This window comes from Mobula birostris, chromosome 5 (assembly GCF_030028105.1).
Source record: "Mobula birostris isolate sMobBir1 chromosome 5, sMobBir1.hap1, whole genome shotgun sequence".
Taxonomy (NCBI): Eukaryota; Metazoa; Chordata; class Chondrichthyes; order Myliobatiformes; family Myliobatidae; genus Mobula; species Mobula birostris.
This window is the reverse complement of record NC_092374.1, coordinates 63,880,696-63,901,244: the sequence shown is the minus strand read 5'-3', so window position 1 is coordinate 63,901,244 and position 20,549 is coordinate 63,880,696. Positions and strand designations below refer to the sequence as shown.

General features: G+C 42.5%; 1 pseudogene; it reads left to right on the top strand.

The window, feature by feature from the left end:
- The first annotated feature begins 2,085 nt into the window (after nt 1-2,085).
- On the top strand, nt 2,086-10,542 carry LOC140198357 (SWI/SNF-related matrix-associated actin-dependent regulator of chromatin subfamily A containing DEAD/H box 1 pseudogene; annotated as a pseudogene).
- Nucleotides 10,543-20,549: the final 10,007 nt, after the last annotated feature.

Below are 20,549 nucleotides of genomic sequence, written 5' to 3'. Positions count from 1 at the left end.
CGCTGAGCCACAACTGACGTCTGGCAGCCTCTGCCAGTGCTGCCACGTCACACCTGAGTGACGTCAGCTGTTGGCAAGAAAAACTTCGGTTTTCAGAGCTTTTTGGATTTCAGAATTTTGGATAAAGGAATGTGCACCTGTACTTAGTTTTGAAAAAAATATAAAAGATGTGTAATTAGGAATAGCAGAATATCTGCTGAACTTGTTTGAATTTTTGAGTTCTAAAGCCTGAAATATACCAGATGAAGGCAGCTTCTTGAGCTAGTATGAATGAAACTTCATTGTACGAGGCAGAGGACACAGGGTTCAGGGTGTGAGTGATGTGGAGAATTAAAGTAGCAGGTAGCTGGAAATTCAGTGTATTGCCTTCGGTTAGTCTCTCTCATATTGAGGGCATTGAACTATGAGCAGTGCATCGATTGGAAGTTGGATAAGTAATTCAATACTTTGCCCAAGAGGATCATCTGGAGCCCGGGACTGTGATTATCAGGGAAGATGAGAAACAAGATAATGAACAGGAAACAGCACCAATAAAGTCATCACAGTAGAAGGAAAGGACATGGAGGAGGACTTGTGCTGGACTGCAACAAAGAATGTTATGCATTTCCTCCAGAAACAATGCAGACATCTCTAGGACTCATGGGCCTCCAGGACCAAACCAAAATCTTTCATCTGGAGGAAGTGAGAGGAGTTAAAAGAAAAGGCATTGACATGAAAGGCCAAGGTAGTCAGCAACTCCCATAAACGTTTCTTTTTCTGTAAACTTTCCAACTGAATCATCTCAATACTGTATTATTATAGGCTGATGGATTCCCTTTTAACCTTAATAACAACTACACCTGCCAATCCCCCCTCTCTACAGGCCAGACTCGATCATGAATGTAGTCCTGCACTGCCATAGATGTGGCGGCTGGCTGTGGTGAAGATGGGACATTTTAGACCAGGAAACTGGAAATAGCTAAAGCGATGATGTGGGAAGAGTCATAGACAAAAAAGGAAAAGCAAAAAACTTTATCAAGTGGAAACCTGTAATCATTCAGAATTCCCTTTGGTAATGTTGTGGTTTCTTGTTTCTCACAAACGATAAGGAGACGCAGAAAACTTGTCAAGACGTTTTAAACTTTAATTTGCAAATCAAAACTGAGACAATCAGGAAGCTAGTAGCTGACTGCCCGTCGAGGCTTGTATACAGCATTTTTTATAGCAATTTTCCTATCTTAGCTACATTATCATATCCATCCGGCCCATGATTACATATCATCAATATATCCGCTCTCGACTTTCCACTATTGTTTTACTCCCCAACTACATTTTAGACCAGGTGTCCTCTCATCCCTAACCACAGTTATTTCTTAATTAGTCTTGTGTTGACATACTGCCACATGTTTCATCACCTTACTCACCACTGTTATCTTTCTACTTGGTTTCATTCCAGATCTCTTCATGAATTAGTAGTGAACAGGTCAAAAGTCATGGCTACATAGTGAATACCCTCTATTCAGCTAGCAGTGGTTACATAGTAAATATAGAAAATACAATGTGTGCATTTGAGTAAATACTGTAATACATAGAAAATACAATGCATACATTTGCATTTTCCAATAGTAAGTAACTTGAAATTTACTTTTCTATAAAACTGAGTCACGGTATCCCTCACAACAGGAAGTAAATAAAGATCAGTAATGATAATGTGCCGCCTTTTGCCATCTATGCTTCCATTAGGTTTATCTTTGCTTTCTTTATTACTCCCTTTATATTTACCAGCAGGCTTGCTTGCCACATTGTCTGACTGGCAACTGAAAGCCAATCCTGACAAGCAACTAAAGTTCCCTGACTTCATCAGATCATCATCATTGAAGGCTGACATGGTCATTTGTCAGAAACCTCGAAGCAGGAGATCATGGTAGAACTGTCAGTTCTTTGGGAAGACCAGATTGAGGAGGTGTTTGAGCGAAAGGAAGTCAAATACCAAGAGCTGGTGTAGCAGTGCCAGACACAGGGGTGGAGGGGACTTTGCAAGGCGATATAGGTGGGGGTAGAGATTCTGCTGGCTGCTCGCTCTGCAGAACCTACTCTGTCAGCATTATGGGGGCTGCAAAGAAAAGAGCCATTAAGACCTTCAGAGGCTACCAAGTGAGGCTCCAGATGGCTATGGATCAAGAGGTGTGACCGTGGACCAGTGCTGCTGGGACACAAGCTGGGATCACCCCTGGCTGGGTCACCTGGGCAAGACTGCCTGATGTTGAAAGACCCGAAACACCCGATGACTCCAGGTTACATCACTGATGATGTGTCCCAGCACATCTTTGGATGTATCTCAGCATCACTTCTCTCTGCATCTTTATAGTAGTGAAAGCTCACATGAATATTATCATTATTAATTGCAGAATGGTGATAGTATGAAAACAGACTCTTTAACCCATCAAATCCATGCCAGCCTTGTTGCCAATCTACTCTAATCCCATTTGGCTGAACTAGAACTACATCCTTTCAGGGCTTGCCTAGTTAAGTACCTGTCTGCCCAAAAGCCACCTAAATGTAATAATTGAATGTGATTCCAACATCTCTTTTGACAGAATATTCTAGACATCTATCATTCTTAGAGTAAAACCCTTAGATGTCCTTTAAAACTTCCTTTCCCCTGTTATTTTTATACCCCTAAAATGGGAAAAGGATGTTACCTATCTACATTATTTGTGCCTCTCAGAATTCTATAATTCAATCAGGTCATCCCTCAGACTCCTTCAGGAAAAAACAAGCTTAGTCTATTGAATTTCTTTCCATAACTGAAGTCCTCCAATCCAGGTAATATCCTGGTGAATCTCCTCTGCACTCTCTCCAATACACTCCTCTCATGTGGAAATTGGAACTATACCATACTCCACGTGTGAAGTATCGTTCTATTTCTTCTTTCACTATCCTGTCAATCCTTCTTGTTACTTTCAGCAAGTTGTAGTCTTGGACCCCTAAGTCTCAGGGTACTGTAAAACCTGGAATTCAGCTGATGTTCCATGAGCAAAACATGCTTTGAGGACATACACAATCATTACACCAGCTTCGGGATCACTGTGTGGTTCAGCCCAATGCATCACGAGTAAAGCCCTCCCAACCATTGAGTACATCTATATGAAATGCTTTCATAGGGAAGCAGCATCCATCATCAGAGATCCCCATTACCAAGGTCATGCTCGCTTCTCACTGCTGCCTTCAGGACTCACACCACCAGGTTCAAGGACAGTTACTACTTCTCGACCATCAGGCTCTCAAATAAAAGGGGATAAGTACATTCATCTTCACTTGCTCATCATTGAAATGTCCCCACAACCAATAATCACACTCCCATGTTATCTCATGTTCTCATTATTTATTGCTATTTATTTATATTTGCCTTTGCACAATTTGTTGTCTTCTGCACTCTGGTTGGTCTTTCATTGATCCTGTTATAGTTATTACACCACAGATTTGCTGAGTATGCTCACAAGAGAATGGATCTCAGGGGTGTATATGGTGACATATATGTACTTCAATAATAAAAGTTACTTTGAACTTTAAAGTAGACTTGTGAGAATCGTTAAGTTGCTGCCAATTTCACACAGTGATGTTGCTAACTACTGGTGTAGTTTTTGGCATTAGTATTATAAAATCTTAATGTGTACAGCACCACTCATCACTTTCTTTGGTACACTCATGGGTTTCTTTGCACTGAAAAAAAATTACAATTTACTGTGAAAGCCTCATCTTAAACATTATCCTTTAAATCTGCACTCCTGTACCAATGTTTTCATTGTACTGGCTTTAAAATGTATTGAAATCGTGCCAGTCATATTTGCCCTGACCATTCATTGATCCTGGAAAAGCTTGTGCAAGATAAAGGACATTTGAAGTTGGTGCTTATGTCAAGAGAATTGGGAGCACATTGACCCTTTATCTGAAATCTTAATTATATAGAGTAATAGAGCTGAACAGCATGGAAACAGTCTATACAGTCTAGCACATCTATGCCAACCAGTCAGCACCCATCCATGTTCATCCTACCACCCAGAACTTGTCCCAATCCTTTCAACTGCTCATCTACAGATTTCATGGATGTTGTTAGGAATCCTGCTTCCACCACTCTTTTGGCCATGCATTCCAAGTATTTAGCACACTATGAGTGAAAATGACCCTTTTGAACCTTCTGAATCCATCTTCTGAATCTCTTTCTGCTTCCTCTAAACTGGCCTCCACAGCAGCAAGTGGCAATAAATTCCACAAATTCACCACCCTTTGCCTAAAGAAATTTCTCCACATCTCTGTTTTGAAAGGGTGCCCCTCTATCTGGAGGCTGTGCCCTCTTGTCCTAGACTCCCCCACCATGGGAAACATCCTTTCCCATCTACTCTGTCTAGGCCTTTCAACATTCAAAAGGTTTCAATGAGGCTTCCCCCCCCCCCCCCCCACCCCAATCCTTCTGAATTCTAGCAAGTAGAGACCCAGAGCCATCAAACATTCCTTGTATGATAACCTTTTCATTCCTGGAATCATCCTTGTGAACCTCCTCTGGACCCTCTCCAATGCCAGCATATCTCTTCTAAGATGAGGGGCCCAGAAACTGTTCACAATACTCAAAGTGAGGCCACGCCAGTGCGTTATAAAGCCTCAGCATCACATCCTTGCTCTTGTATTCCAGACCTCTTAAAATGAATGATAACATGCATTTGCCTTCCTCACCACCGACTCAACCTGCCAGTTAACCTTCAGGGTCATTCTGCACAAGGACTCCCAAGTCCCTTTGCATCTCAGATTCCTGGATTTTCTCCCTGTTTAGAAAATATTCTGCACATTTATTTCTACTACCAAAGTACATGACCATGCATTCTCCAACATTGTATTTCATTTTTCACTTTCTTGCCCATTCTTCTAATCTGTCTTTCTGCATCCTACCTGCTTCCTCAACACTACCTGCCCCTCCACCACTCTTCGTATCATCTGCAAACTTGGCAAAAGAATGATCTACATCATCTAAAACATTTATATACAGGATAAAAAGAAGTGGTCCCAACACCGACCCCTGCGGAACACCACTAATCACTGGCAGTCAACCAGAAAAGAATCCTTTTATTCCCACTTGCTGCCTCCTACCAATCAGCCAATGCTCTAACCATGTTAGGAACTTTCCTGTAATACCATGGGCTCTTAATTTGGTAAGCAGCCTCATGTGTGGCACCTTGTCAAAGGCCTTCTGAAAGTCCAAATATACAATATCCACTGCATCCCCTTTATCTATACTACTTGTAATCTCCTCAAAGAATTCCAACAGGTCCCAGTACTGATCCTCATCGCTGGCACCCAATCACTAATAACATCGCCTGCTCTTTCTTATTGTCAACCAATTATGGGCCTAACATTTTTGACCAACCTCCCATGCGGTACCCCGTCAAAGGCCTTACTGAAGGTCATGTAAATCATATCTACTGCCCTGCCCTCATCAGTACACTTGGTTACCTCTTCAAAAAACAATTCAGTCAGATTGGTCAGACAGGATCAGGCTTTGACAAAGTCATGTTAGCTGTCTCTGATTAGGCCCCATCATTTCAACTGATCATTAGTCCTGTCCATCAGCATTTTAGACCATAAGACATAGGAGCAGAATTAGGCCATCTGGCCCATCGAGCCTGCTTCGCCATTCAATCATGGCTGATCCTTTTGTTTTTTTTTCTCCTCCTCAACCCCAGTTCCCGGCCTTCTCCCCATAACCTTTGATGCCATGTCCAATCAAGAACCTATCAATCTCTGCCTTAAATACACCCAACGACCTGGCCTCCACAGCAGCATGTGGCAACAAATTCCACAAATTCACCACCCTTTGCCTAAAGGAATTTCTCCACATCTCTGTTTTGAAAGGGCAACCCTCTATCCTGAGGCTGTGCCCTCTTGTCCTAGACTCTCCCACCATGGGAAACATCCTTTCCATGTCTACTGTTTAGGCCTTTCAACATTCAAAAGGTTTCAATGAGAACCCCCCTGATCCTTCTGAATTCCAGCGAGTACAGGCCCAGAGCCATCAAATGTTCCTCGTATGATAACGGTTTCATTCCTGGAATCATCCTTGTGAACCTCCTCTGTACCCTCTCCAATGCCAGCACATCTCTTCTAAGATGAGGGGCCTAAAACTGTTCACAATACTCAGGGTGAGGCCTCACCATTGCATTATAAAGCTTCAACATCACATCTTTGCTCTTGTATTCCAGACCTCTTGAAATAAGGTGTTGAATATTGCATTTGCCTTCGTCACTACCGACTCAACCTGCATGTTAACCTTCAGGGTGTTTTGCACAAGATGCAAGTCCCTCTGCATCTCAGATTCCTGGATTTTCTCCTCATTTAGAAAATAGTCCACACATTTATTTCTGCTACCAAAGTGCATGACCATGCATTTTCTCCAACATCTTCCCAACTACTGATGTTAGGTTTACAAGACTATAGTTACTAGGCTTTTCGCTGGTTCACTTTTTGAAAAGGGGGCCTCATTTACTGCCCTCCTGTGAGCAGGAGCCTTAGTTGTAGTCAGTGAGGTTTATAAAAAAACTGAGAAAATCTGCAGATGCAGGAAATCCAAGAAACACACACAAAATGCTGGAGGAACTCAGAAGAGCAGGCAACATCCATGAGGGTGTTGGTCCAAAATGTTGACTATACTCTTTGCTGCCTAGTCTTCTGAGTTCCTCCAGCATTTTGTGCGTGTTGCTTTTTTAAAAACTCTGTTGTCACACATACACAAGGCAAAAAAATGAATTCTGATGTTTAAAAGAACAGTCAATTTTTCAAGAAAGCTTTTCTTAATTACAGGGGAAGCAGTCAGGAAATTGAATATATGTGGTGCAGAATTAGGTCTGATATATGCGTAAGTATTCTCTGAAGGCGAACAAAATCGTGGATGTGATAAGCCATGCTTGTGGCTGTTTGAACTATTTCAGGATAACAACAGGGCAAGCTCCATGTAGACATAGGCAACCATTTGGAATCTATTTTGCAGATTGTAATTTAGTCCTAATAACAAACTTCTAATAATAGCTGAAAACCACTCCTTTGAACTTTCTGAGTTGCTTTTCTGTAAAACTAGTGATTTTTTTTGTGTTTACGGAAATATAAAATATAGAACTTTAAAACTGAGTCTCTTAAGTTCTGCTTTTTTTTAAAAGTTAAAATACTGCATCTGCTTCCTTGTAAAGCAGTGTATTCCTGATCAAAGAGTGGAAGTGGTTATCTGCAACTGAATGTGTAGTGGAAAAAAATTCACCCTTGGCCTTCAAAAAAGGATGGGAACTATTGAAGGGAAAATACCACTGGCAAAAGAGCCAGTGAGTGGAAACAACTCACTAGGAAGAAGAAGAATCCTAGTTCAAAGTTCAAAGTAAATTTATCCTCGAAGTATGTATAGTTATGTCACAATATACTACCCTGAGATTCATTTTCTTGCAGGCATTCAGAGTAGAACAGATAAATACATTAGAATCGATGAAAAGCTACTTGTAAACAAAGACTGACAAACAGCCAATGTGCAAAAGACAAATGTTTAAATACTTTAAAAATAAATAAGTGAATAAATAATACTGAGAACATGAGTTGTAGAGTGCTTGAAAATGAGTCCAGAGGTTATGGAATCAGTTCAGTGTTGAGGTGAGTGAAGTCGTCCATGCTGGCTCAAGGACCTGATGGTTCCTGAACCTGGTATCATGGGACCCACAGCTCCTGTACCTCCTGTCCGATGGTGGCAGTGAGAGAGAAATTGGACTGAATGGTGATGTCATGAGCCCTACAGGCTTCTGTGCCGAGGTGAAGAACATTGGGCGTCTAGATTTCTCAAGCACCTGCATTTACTAATTGTCTTAATGAGAGCCATTAAGCCTGGATGCTATCTGTTTAATCTTGTCACATTAATTGTGACTGGCACGGGTTTTCTGCTTCCTATGATTATTTAATGTGGACTCCCATTTAACACACATCGCCGAGTCCTTCTGTTGAGAATGATTTATCTTGCGGTGCTGCTGAGTCTTACCATTGATGCTCTGTTGGAGTTCCTATGTATCACCTCTTGTTTCAGTCTCTACGTGGGAGTTTACCATTCCTCCGCACCTGGGCTCGGTCATTGCCAGCGATCATCGTAACAGGCGAAGGTCCTGGATGATGGCTGCTGTTTTCCTGTGGTAGTGCTTCTCACAAAATGTGCTCAGTGGTGAGGAGGGCTTTGCCTGCAATAGACTAGGCCATTTCAACCACTTCTGTTGGCTTTTCCATTCTTGGGCACTTCGTTACCAGGCCATAAGGCCACCAGTCAGGATCCTCTCCACTGTGCATGTATAGAAGCTAGTCAAAGTTTTAGATGGCATGCTGAATTTGCCCAAACTTCTCAGAAAGTAACGGTGCTGCTGTGAAGATGCCGATGTGCTGGTTCTAGGACAGGTCCTCTGATGTGGAGATGCCAAGGAACTTAAAGTTACTGCTCCTCTCCACCTCCAGTTCCCTAATGTGCATGGCTCATAGATCTTTGGTTTCTTCCTCCTGTAGTCACAAATCAGCACTCTAGTTTTGCTGATGTTGAGTGAGAGGTTGTTGTTGTGGCACCACTCAGCCAGATTTTCAATCTCCCTCCAATATGCTGATTCGTCACCATCATTGATTTGGCCAAAATCTGCGGTGGTGTCAGCAAACTTAAATATGGCATTAGAGCTGTGCTTAGCTTCACAGTCATAAGTGTAAAGTGAGTAGAGCAGGGGGCTAAGCACACAGTCTTGTGGTGCACCTGTGCTGAAGGTGACTGTGGAGGAGATGGTGTTGCCAGTCTGAAATGACTGGGGTCTGCAACTGAGGAAATCAAAGACCTAATTGCACAAGGAGGTATCAAGGCCAAGGTCTTAGAGCGTAATGATTCGTTTAGAAGGGTTGATGGTGTTCAATCCTGATGAATGCATCCTCACTGTCCAGATGTTCCAGAGCTGAGTGAAGAGCCAATGAAATGCAATCTACTTTTCACTTGTTATGACGGTAGACAAATTCAAGTGGTTCCAAGTCATTCCTCAGGAGCTAATTTACTTCATATCCAATCTCCCAGAGCACTTCATTACAGTGGATGTCAGTGCTAATGGATGATAGTCATTGAGGAAGATTAGCATGTTCTTCTTGGGCACAGTATAATTGAAGCCTGCTTGAAGCAGGTGAGTACCATAGACTGCCAAAGTGAGAGCTCAGTAAACACTACAGCCAGTTGATCAGCCTAATTGATTTGAGTCACAAGAGTCCACAGAAAATTATGGAAAAAAAAGACTTGCTACTTAGAAAACTTCGCAATGAGTATCCATGTCATGACAAAAAGTAACTTAGAGAGGCCCTGAATGAATATGATTGTTCCTATCAGGAGGCCTTAGGAGCTTTGTAGGTGTTTGATAATCAAGATTCAGATGAAGTGCCATGTGTGCCAGTACATGAAAACATTAATGGAAAAGATGCCATCACAAATCTTTAAACACAGACAACAGAGATGTCAGCTCAGTTGAAACAAACTGGAACAAGAAAAGAATGGAATAACAAAAGTAAAAACCATGTTAAAGGAGAAAAAGGTAGCAGAATAATTCAGAGGGAAATTAGTGATTCTGAAGGTGTGGAATCCATTGCTTCTGGTGGTGAGAGCTCCCTTGATGAAGACTACAGTGGTGGAGTGAAGAGGCTGAAAATGAATATAGGGCTAAAATTGTCAACTTCCTGCAGGATGCCTCAGTGGATGAACTTAATCTTATTCATCAGTGTTCTTTGGAAAAAAAACTCAAAAGCTTATTGATCTCCAGCTACTTAGCAGTTGGGAGGCGTTGCTTAGAAGGTCTGACATGCCTTATGGTTTGTCCAAAGATCTGATATGGAACAGCAAAACAATAATCAACGAGCAGGAAGTGGCTCATCTACTTCTGACCAGGTATACAGTAATTTCCTGAAGATTAGAAAAGCAAGAGACAGAACTAACAGATGAGGAAAGTCATAGAACAATTGAACAGTCAGCAGCCAGATATCCTCAACGAAAGTATGGAGCTTTATACTTATCAATTAATTGGATTAAATTGTTTGACTTTGCTGAGTAGACACAGGGTGATTGGAATATTAGCAGATGAAATGAGCTTGAGGAAAAATGCAGGTCATATTATTCCTTGCTTACCTTTACCAAGGAGATAAAGGACCACATCCTATCATTGTACTGGCCACTACCCTAGATAAATGGATCCAAGAGTTTAAGCTGTCGTGCCCTGATCTATAGGTTCTTCTATTATTATTAGAAGACCAGAGAATTCTCCGATCTGATATCTTCCACAAACTTGTGAACTCCAGTGTAATAGTAAATATGTATAACTGTACAACAGGTAACACAAATTCTTGAATCTCTATTATGCAGCTTTAGATTATGAACACATGCTGAAGAGTTCAATTCATGACCAGCATCTCATCACACTTAATGCTAAATATTGCATGCTACTGACTGGGATGCCACTTCTTCGCAATCTTCTCAAATTGGTATAAATAGAATGGAGAGTTAGAACCTTTTTCCCAGGGAGACAATGGCTAATATCAGTGGACATCCATAACAGCATAAGATTACAGAAGCAGCACTAGCCAAACTGTTCCAGTACAGCTACAACATCGGCATCTACCTGGCAATGCAGAAAATTGCCCAGGTATGTCCTTTACACAAGAAACAGGACGTCCAACCCAGCCAATGACTGCCCTATCAGCCTACTCTCAATCACTAGCAAAGTAATGGAAGGGGTCATCAACAGCGTTATCACGCAGCATCTACTCGGCAATAACCTGCTCACGGATGCCCAGTTTGGGTTCCGTCAAGGCCTCTCAGCTCCTGACCTCATCACCTCCTTGGTCCAAACATGGAACAAAGAGCTAAATAGCAGAGGTGAGCTGAGAGTGATAGCCCTCGACATGAAGACAGCATTTGACCAAGTATGCCTTCAGGGTGGCCTAGCTAAAATGGAGTCAATGGGAATTAGGGGGGAAACCGTCCATTGGTTGGAATCATACCTGACACAAAGGAAGATGGTTGTGGTGGTTGGAGGTCAATCATCTCATCCTCAGGATATCACTGCAGGAGTTCCTCAGGGAAGTATCCTAGGATGAACCATCTCTAGCTGCTTCATTACCTTCCTTCCGTCATAAGGTGGGAAATGGGGATGTTCGCAGATGACTGCACAATGTTCTGCACCATCCATGACTTCTCAGATAGTAAAGCAATTCATACCCAAATGTAGCAGGACCTGGGCAATATCCAGGCTTGGGCTGGCAAGTGGCAAACAACATTCAAGCCAGACATTGACCATTTCCAAAAAGAGGGGTCCTAACCATCATCCCTTGACATTCAGAGGCATCACTGTCACTGAATCCCCTATTATCAACATCCTGAGGCTTACCATTGACAGGAAACTGAACTGGTCTAGCCATATAAACACCATGGCTACCACAGTAGGTCAAATGCTAGGAATCCTGTGGCGTGTATCTCACCTCCTCCTTTCCCAAAGCCTGTCCACCATCTACAAGGCTCAGGTCAGGAGTGTAAAGGAATATTCGACACTCACCTGGATGAGTGTAACTCCATCAATACTTAAGGAGCTTGGCACTTCCCGGTACAAGGCAGCCCACTTGATTGGTACCCCTTCCACAAACATCCAATCCCTCCACCATCGACGAACTGTTGCAGCAGTGTACACTACCTACAAGATGACCTGCAACAACACTCCAAAGTTCCTAAGGTAGCAGCTTCCAGACCCACAACCACCACCATGTAGAAGGATAACACCACCACTTGTAAGTCCCCCTCCAAATCACTTCCCATGCTGATTTAGAAATATATCACCATTCCTTCATTGTCGCTGGATCAAAATCATGGAATTCCCTCCCTGACAGCACTGTGGGTGTACCTACACTGCAGGGTCTGCATCGATTCAAGAAGGCAGCTCATCACCACCTTCTCAAGGGGAACTAGGGATGGGCAATAAATGCTGACTTAACTGGTGATGCCCACATACTGTAAATGAATATATAGGCCATTTGGCCCATCGAGTCTGTTCTGCCATTTCATCATAGCTGATCCAAATTTCCTCTCAGCCCCAGTCTCCTGCCTTCTCCCTGTATCCTTTCATGTCCCGACCAATCAAGAATCTATCAACCACTGCCATATATATATATACAGAAAGACTTGGCTTTCACAACTGCCTGTGGCAAAGAATTCCACAGATTCACCACTCTCCAGCTAAAGACATTCCTTCTCATCTCTGTTCTAAAAGGACACACCTCTATTCTGAGAATGTGTCCTTTGGTCTTAGACTCTCCCACCATAGGAAACATCCTCTCCACATCCACTCTATCAAGGACTTACACCATGCAATATGTTTCAATGAGGTGACCCCTCATTCTTCTGAATTCTAGTGAATACAGGCCCAGAGCTATCAAACATTCTTCATATGACAAGCCGTTCAAGCCTGGAATCATTTTTGTGAACCTCTTTGAACCCTCTCCCATTTCAGCACATCCTTTCAAAAATAAGGGACCTAAACCTGGTCACAATACTCCAAGTGAGGCCTCACCAGCACTTTATAAAGTCTCAATATTACACCTTTGCTTTTATGCTCTAGCCCTCTCAAAATGAATGATAACATCACATTTGCCTTCCTCACCACAGACCCAACCACCAAATTAACCCCTGGCAAATACTGCACAAGGACTCCCTAGTCCCTTTGTGCTTCGAATTTTTGTATCCTGTCTCCATTTAGAAAATAGTCAACCCTTTCATTTCTTCTACCAAAGTACATGACCGTACATGTCCCGACACTGTATTCCATCTTCCCTCCATTATGAAAAATAAAGGAAAGTTCAAGAGAGGTATCAGAGGTTTTTTTTTACACAGAAAGTGGTGGGTCTCCAGATTGCAGGTGGTAGTAGAGGCTGATACAATAGGGTCATTTTAGATGGGTACATACGTGTAAAAAAAAATGAAGGTCACAGGCTGTGTTGGAGGGAAGGGTTAAATTGATCATAGAGTGGGTTTATATAGGTCAGGACAATATCATGGGCCAAAGGTCCTATACAATTCTATGTAATAATCTCATCAATGCACCTTCTGTACAATAACAATTCTAGGTATGACTTCTCTAAGAGCACAATACATCCTGTATCTCCATTGCCATATTCTTAGGCACATCTATTTTCTCTCTCACTTTGATACTCTGTAGGAATCATTTTATCTCTCTTTAGGACCCACCTTTTATCTGACAGTTCATCATGGACAAGACCTTAAAATAGCTGCTAAATGTTTTTGCTGTCCTTAGGCTGTAAAAAATACTTCCCACATTCTTGTGCCAGCTCTCGTTTAAGCAAAAACATCACTTCAGTCTATTGTTACAGTATTCATTCAGTTTAACTGTAGTTCTTTGAAGTATCCATTTAATTAACAAACTGAGCAAAACAATTAATCTTCTAGACAAGCAAAAGCCCAAAGAGATCAGCAAATATCTATCCACCCCAGTCTAAGAGCACGCCCACACTAGACCGGATAAATCCGTAACTGAAGCTTTTTCTCTTCGTTTTGACCCTCAGTCCACATTGAAAAGGAGCTTTTCTAAAACGGTCTCCAGAGTGTTTAAATCTGAAAACGCCGGTTGGGCGTTGTAGTGTGTACGTGTGTGTCCGTATGTGTAGCTGTTGTAGTGGCTGTGAGGCTGGTACTGTGGCGGTGAAAAGTACTTGGAGGGAGCCATCATATTCCTCATCATTGCAAATCCCTCTACAACAGAGTTAGTCAGTTTTTCAATGTTCGTCGTCAGCCGGGTCATACTGTCCATGAACTCCCTGTCGGTTGCCTCCATACGCTCCAGTATTTGTTCTTTTAGTTTTAAGTCATCCTGCGCAAGAGCTAATAGCTGTCCGTCGTTTGGCAATTTCCTTTTAAGTTTTTCTAGTCTGTAACTGGACAAACGCGCACCAAGAATACCGTTTCCTCTTCGCTTGTCTTCTGTAGATGTGTCCTGCGCATGCTCAGTAGGAGGAGATTCGCCCAAATACCCGTTTTAATGTAGTGGAGGTATTTTCAAGAACGCCTGGTGTGGACTCCTATCGTTTTTACGCGAAACCGGCATTTTTAAAATTATCCGGTCTAGTGTGGATGTAGCCTAAGATGGAACAAATACTAATTTAAAAAGTCAGGGGGAAGATGGTGTGTTTTTTTTAAATTCAGCAACTCTTGAACACACCAACAAGGAGATGAAAGTAGATGTAATGGTAATGTTAGGATTAATATATAAAAAAGCAAATATTCTTGCAGGGCAGTGGAGTTAGAAGTAGTGGGGGGGGGTGCAGGAAGTGGATATGGATGAGAAGACATTGCATGTGTCAGAGGAGAAATGCTGGAAATCAGAACCAGGTTGAATATCACTGGGATATGTCATGAAGTTTGTTGTTATGCAGCAGCTGAATATTATGATATATAATAATAACAAATGTACAGTAAATATATATATAATATTAAACTAAATAAATAGTGCATAAAGAGGAAATTAAGCAGTGAGCTAGTGTTCATGGATTCAATGTCCATTCAGAAATTGGATGACAGAGGGGGAGAAGCTGTTCCCGAATCATTGAGTGTGTGCCTTCAGGCTCCTGTACCTCCTCCCTGATGGTAGCAATGAGAAGAGGGCATGTCCTGGGTGATAGGGGTCCTTAATGATGGATGCTGATTTTTTGAGGCATCGCTCCTTGAAAATGTCTTTGCTCCTGGGGGGCTGGTGCCATTGAAGGAACCAACTGAGTTTACAACTTTCTGCAGCTTCTTTTGATCCCGTCCCATTCCAGACAATGATGCAGCCAGTTAGATGGCCCTCCAAGGTACATCTGTAGAAATTTGCAATTGTCCTCGGTAATATACTGAATCTCCTCAAACCCTTAAGAGGACCAGTGTGTGTGCTCTTGTCTTACCCTTTCTGAACTTTTAGATGCAAGATTGTTGCTGTGACACCACTCAACCAGCTGATCAATCTCACACCCGTACACCTTCTCATCACCATCTGAAATTCTACCAACAATGGTTGTATCATCAGCAAATTTATAGATTTGAGCTGTGCCTAGCCACACAGTCATGAGTGTAGAGAGAGTAGATCAATAGACTAAGCACACATCCTCGAGGTGCCCCATTGTTGATGATCATTGAGGTGAGGTGTATTTCCTATCTGCACAGACTGTGGTCTTCCACACTGAGGAAGTCAAGGATCTAGTTGCAGGGGGAGGTACAGAGGCCCAGGTTTTGGAGCTTTTTGATCAGAACCGTAGGACAGATTATGTGAAACACTGAGCTGTGGTCAATAAACAGCAACTGACATAAGTACTAATATTAACACAGCAGGCCAGGCAGCATCTATGGAAAAGAGTCAACAACCAACGTTTCAGGCCGAGATCCTTCATTAGGAATGGAGAAGTAAAAGCGGAGGAGTCAGAGTAAGAAGGTGAAGGGAGGGGAGGGAGAAAAACAAGGTGATAGGTGAAACCAGGAGTGGAGGGAGGATGAAGTAATGGGCTAGGAAGTTAATTAGTGAATAAGATACAAGGCTAGACAAGGGAGAATCTAACAGGAGAGGACAGAAGGCCATGGAAGAAAGAAAAGGAGGAGGAGCACCAGAGGGAGGTGATGCACAGGCAAGGAGATAAGGTGAGAGGGAGAAATGGGAATGGTGACAGGGAAAGACGGAGGTGCATTACTGGAAGTTTGAGAAGTCAATGTTCATGCCATCAGGTTGGAGGCTACCCAGACGGAGTATAAGGTGTTGCTCCTCCAACCTGAGTTTGGTCTCATTGCGATAGTAGAAGAGGCTCTAGACTGACATGTTGGAGTGCGAATAGGAAGTAGAGTTAAAATGGATGACTACTGGGAGATCTCTCTCTTTCTGGTGGACGGAGCATATGTGCTCGGTGAAGCAGTCCCCCAATCTGTGTCAGGTCTCCCCGATACACAGGAGGCCACAGTGTAAGCAGCAGATACAGTAGAACCCACCTGGATAAGTGTCACCTCACCTGGAAAGATTGTTTGGGGCCCTGAATGGTCGTGAGGGAGAAGGTGTAGGGGCAGGTGTAGCACTTGTCCTGCTTGCAAGGATACGTGGCAGGAGGGAGATCAGTGGGGAGGGATGAATGGACAAGGGGTTCGCATAGGGAGTGATCCCTGGGGGAAGTGGAAAGTGAGGGGAAGAGAAAGATGTGCTTGGTGGTAGGATCCCATTGGAGGTGGCAGAAGTTACAGAGAATTTGTACTTATCCTTGCAAGTGGAACAAGTGCTACACCTGTCCCTACACCTCCTCCCTCACTACGAATCAGGGCTCCAAACAGTCCTTCCAGGTGAGGCAACACTTCTCCTGTGAGTCTGTTGGGGACATCTACTGTATTCGGTGCTCCTGGTTTGGCCTCCTGTATATCGGTGAGACACAGCATAGACTGGGGGACCACTTCGTTGAGCAGCTACGCTCCATCGCCAAAAAAAGTGGGATCTCTCAGTGGCCACCCATTTTAACTCTACTTTGACATCTCAGTCCAGGGCCTCCTCTACTATCGCGATAAGGCCACACTCAGGTTGGAGGAGCAACACCTTAGATTCCATCTTGATAGCCCCCAGCTTGATGGCATGAACATTGATTCCTCAAACTTCCAGTAATGCCCTCCCCACCTCCCCGTCACCTTTCCCCATTGCCATTTCCCTCTCTCATCTTATCTCCTTTCTTGCCCATTATCTCCCTCTGGTGCTCCTCCCCTTATTCTTTCTTCGATGGCCTTCTATCCTTTCCTATCAGATTCCCCCTTCTCCAGCCCTGTATTTCTTTCAGCAATCAACTTCCCAGTTCTTTACTTCATCCTCCCCCACTCCTGGTTTCATCTATCACTTTGTGCTTCTCCTTCCCCTCCCCCCACTTTCTTACTCTGACTCCTCAGCTTTTGTCTCCAGTCCTGATGAAGGGTCTTGACCCAAAATGTTGACTGTACTCTTTTCAATAGATGCTTCTTGGCCTGCTGAGTTCCTCCAGCATTTTGTGTGTTGCTTGGATTTCCAGCATCTGCAGATTTTCTCTTGTTTGTGATTACCTGTACTGTATTACTATTGTCCAGGTGATCCAAGGCCACCTGAAGAGCTACAGAGATCACCTTCACTGGCGACCTATTGTGGTGATAGGCAAATTGCAGTGGGTCCATGTCCTTACTTAGCAGGAGTTGATTCTAGCCGTACCCAACCTCTCGCAGTAGATGTGAGTGCTGCTGGATCATAGTCATTAACACAGCTCACCTAGCACTTCTAGGGCATTGGTATGATTATTGCCCTTTTGAAACAGGTGGGAACTTCCAGTTGTAGCAATGAGAGACTGAAAATGTTCTTGAACACACCTGCCATTTGGTTGGCACAGCCAAACAAATAATTGAACAGCTGATTATGAAACCTAAAATTAACGTGTTTGGCGGAATGCTTGCTTTACTTACATGGCGATCGAGTTCTGTGACTCAATCGTTTGCACAGTAACAATATCTGTCAAAGGAAAGTTTGCATGACAATTTATGCAAAAGCTTCCTCTTTGCCTTTTAATGACGACATCCGCCTATGATATAAAGTTTCACCGGCCTACCCTCTGACTTGCTGAAACTACGTCCACAGAAACCTCATGAGCAAGAGTATCTATGCAAACAAACAGAAAACACGCAAGCAAGTTTATTTGTATAGAACTCTTCAAACACAAGGCGGTTCAAAGTGCTTTACATGAAACAAGATATAAAAATCAAACATCAAATTTCAGACAATATATACAAGAATAAGTAGAAGTTACAGTGCAGGAGATTCTAATTAAAAGCAACAGCAAAAAGAAAAGTTTTAATTCTCGACTTAAAAGAGCTTATAGTTGTGGCAGACTTCAGATCCTCGAAGGTTTATTCCAGATATGCGGAGCATGGTAACTAAAAGTAACTTCACCACGTTTAGTTTTGACCCTGGAATGGTAAGCCTGCCCACTCCAGGTGACCAGAAGAGCTTGGAAAGGTTCATAATGCAGCAAGAGTTTGGAGATGTATTTTGACCCTGTACCATTCAGTGCTTTATAAACCAGCTGTAATATTTTAAAGTCAATCTGCTCCTGGACAGGAAGCCAGGGTTCTGAGAACTGGAGTGATGTGCTCTACTTTCTTGGTCTTAGTGAGGACTCTAGCAGCAGTGCTCTGAATGAGCTGCAGCTGTCCAAGGGATTTTCACCAAGACCTGTGAAAACACTATTACAGTAGTCAAGCCTACTAAAAATAAATGCATGGGCGAGTTTTTTAGATCTTGCTGCGACATAAGCCCTTTAACTCTCACTAAATTCTTAAGGTAAGCTGACTTTGTAATTGTCTTAATGTGGCTGTTAAAATTTAAGTCAGAGCCCATCTCAACATCAAGGCTTCTGGCTTGGTTGTGGTCTGTAACGACAGGGATTCTAAGTGAGCACCGGCTTTTGATCGTTCTTTTTTGGCACCAGAACAATTATTTCAGTTTTCTCTTTGTTTAAATAAAGGAAAATTTGGCACATCCAATCAATGATTTGTTCAGTACAGTTTTTTTAGTGGTAGTATGGGACCACAGTCACTTGATGATGCATATAAATCTGAGTGTCATCCACATAATTAAGGTAAGATATTTTGTTACTTTCCATGATTTGAACTAGAGGGAGTGTATACATTAAACTGAAGAGGTCCTATTATAGAACCTTGAGTCTTTCCGTTTGTCATTTTTGTTCAGTCAGATACACAGCCACCAATTGATACAAAATAGTCCCCATCCTGTAAATACAATTTAAACCATTTTAGGACTATACTGGAAAGTCCCACCCAGTATACTGGAAACTTTGGCCAGAACAGTCTCAGTGCTACGGTGTTGTCGAAATCCAGACTGGAAAACATCCATACAGTTGCTTAGGGCCAAAAAGCTATGAAGTTGCTGATAAACAATCTTTTCAATGATTGTACTGAAACATAACTAGGTTTGATATATGCCCGTAGTTATTAATTACTGAGGCATCTAGGTTATTCTTTTTTTTAAAAGAGGCTTAATAACTGTGGTTTTCAGGGCTTTTGGGAAGCAGCCTGATAGAAAGGAAGTGTTGAATGTTTGCAGAATATCTGGCGCCATGCAACTAAAGACATTTTTTGTATAAAGATTGTAGGTAAAATGTCAAGGGAACAGGATGAGGATTTCAAATGTAAAACAATTTCTCCTGGAGTTTTATAGTTAACAGGTTTGAATTGTGACATCTTAGTTCTAAGAGAGTGAAAGGATGGCACTGACTTCTGTCCTGATGCAGAGACCCTGACTGCATGTCTAATCTTCTGAATTTTGTCAGCAAAAAAGAATGCAAGGTCATGACGTGACTTTGTAGAGAGAAGTTCAGGTGCTACTGATACAAGAGGATGTCACACGTCCTATCAACTGTAACAAATAAGGCACTTGTAGTATTGCTGTTTGTGTTTATAATATCAGAGATGTCAGGCGTAAGTTTTTTACGCAGAGAGTGGTGAGTGCGTGGAATGGGCTGCCAGCAACGGTGATGGAGGCGGATATGATAGGGTCTTTTTAGAGACTCCTGGACAGGTATATGGAGCTCAGAAAAATAGAGGGCTATGGGTAACCCTAGGTAATTTCTAAGGTAAGGACACATTCGGCACAGCTTTGTATGCCGAAGTGCCTGTATTGTACCGTAGGTTTTCTATGTTCTATGCTCTCAGTACTGCCTTGCATGTCTCAACTCTAAATGATAGATGCGAAGGGTTTCTTTACAAATGCCGTAATGGGCCTGGAGTTTTATTTTCCGCCACCTGCGTTCAGCTTTTCAACGCTCTCTTTTTCAGAGTTTAACCAGCGGGGTGTTTCTCCATGGTGCTTTTTCTTTCCCAGAAACTACTTTTACTTTTGTGGGGGCAATTGCATCGATGACATCTGTAATTTTAGAGTTGAGATGATCTACAAGATCATTCACAGAGGCCGGAGAGAGGGCAGGTGTGGAAGAAAAGGCCTGCATGAATAATACTTGGTGTTTTCAGTGATAAACCAGTTTGTGGTTACCTTTGTTTGAGTGCTAGTGGATAGACACATAGGAGTGATCAGAAAGAGCAACATCCAGGGTGTGGCCCTTGGTGTGTGTGGGCACTGTCATTACTCAGTCAGTCCTAGGATGCAGGACAGTTCATTGGCACTATAGTGCTTGAGGTTATCAACACGAATATAAAAACTCAACAATGAGTCAGACTCAATGCAAACAATAGGCAATAGTTCAGTGAAGTCACTGAAAAAGATTGCACAATATTTTGGTGACCTGTATATAGTTAAAAATAAAGCACGACAGGAGGATTTCACTGAAGAGCAAGATCTTCAAAAGATGCAAAAGTTCCAGACGATATCAGCCTACACTGCTAAGAATTATTAAACAAAACGGCTATTCCTCCCCCTCGTTTCACTTATAAAACTGAAGTTAGG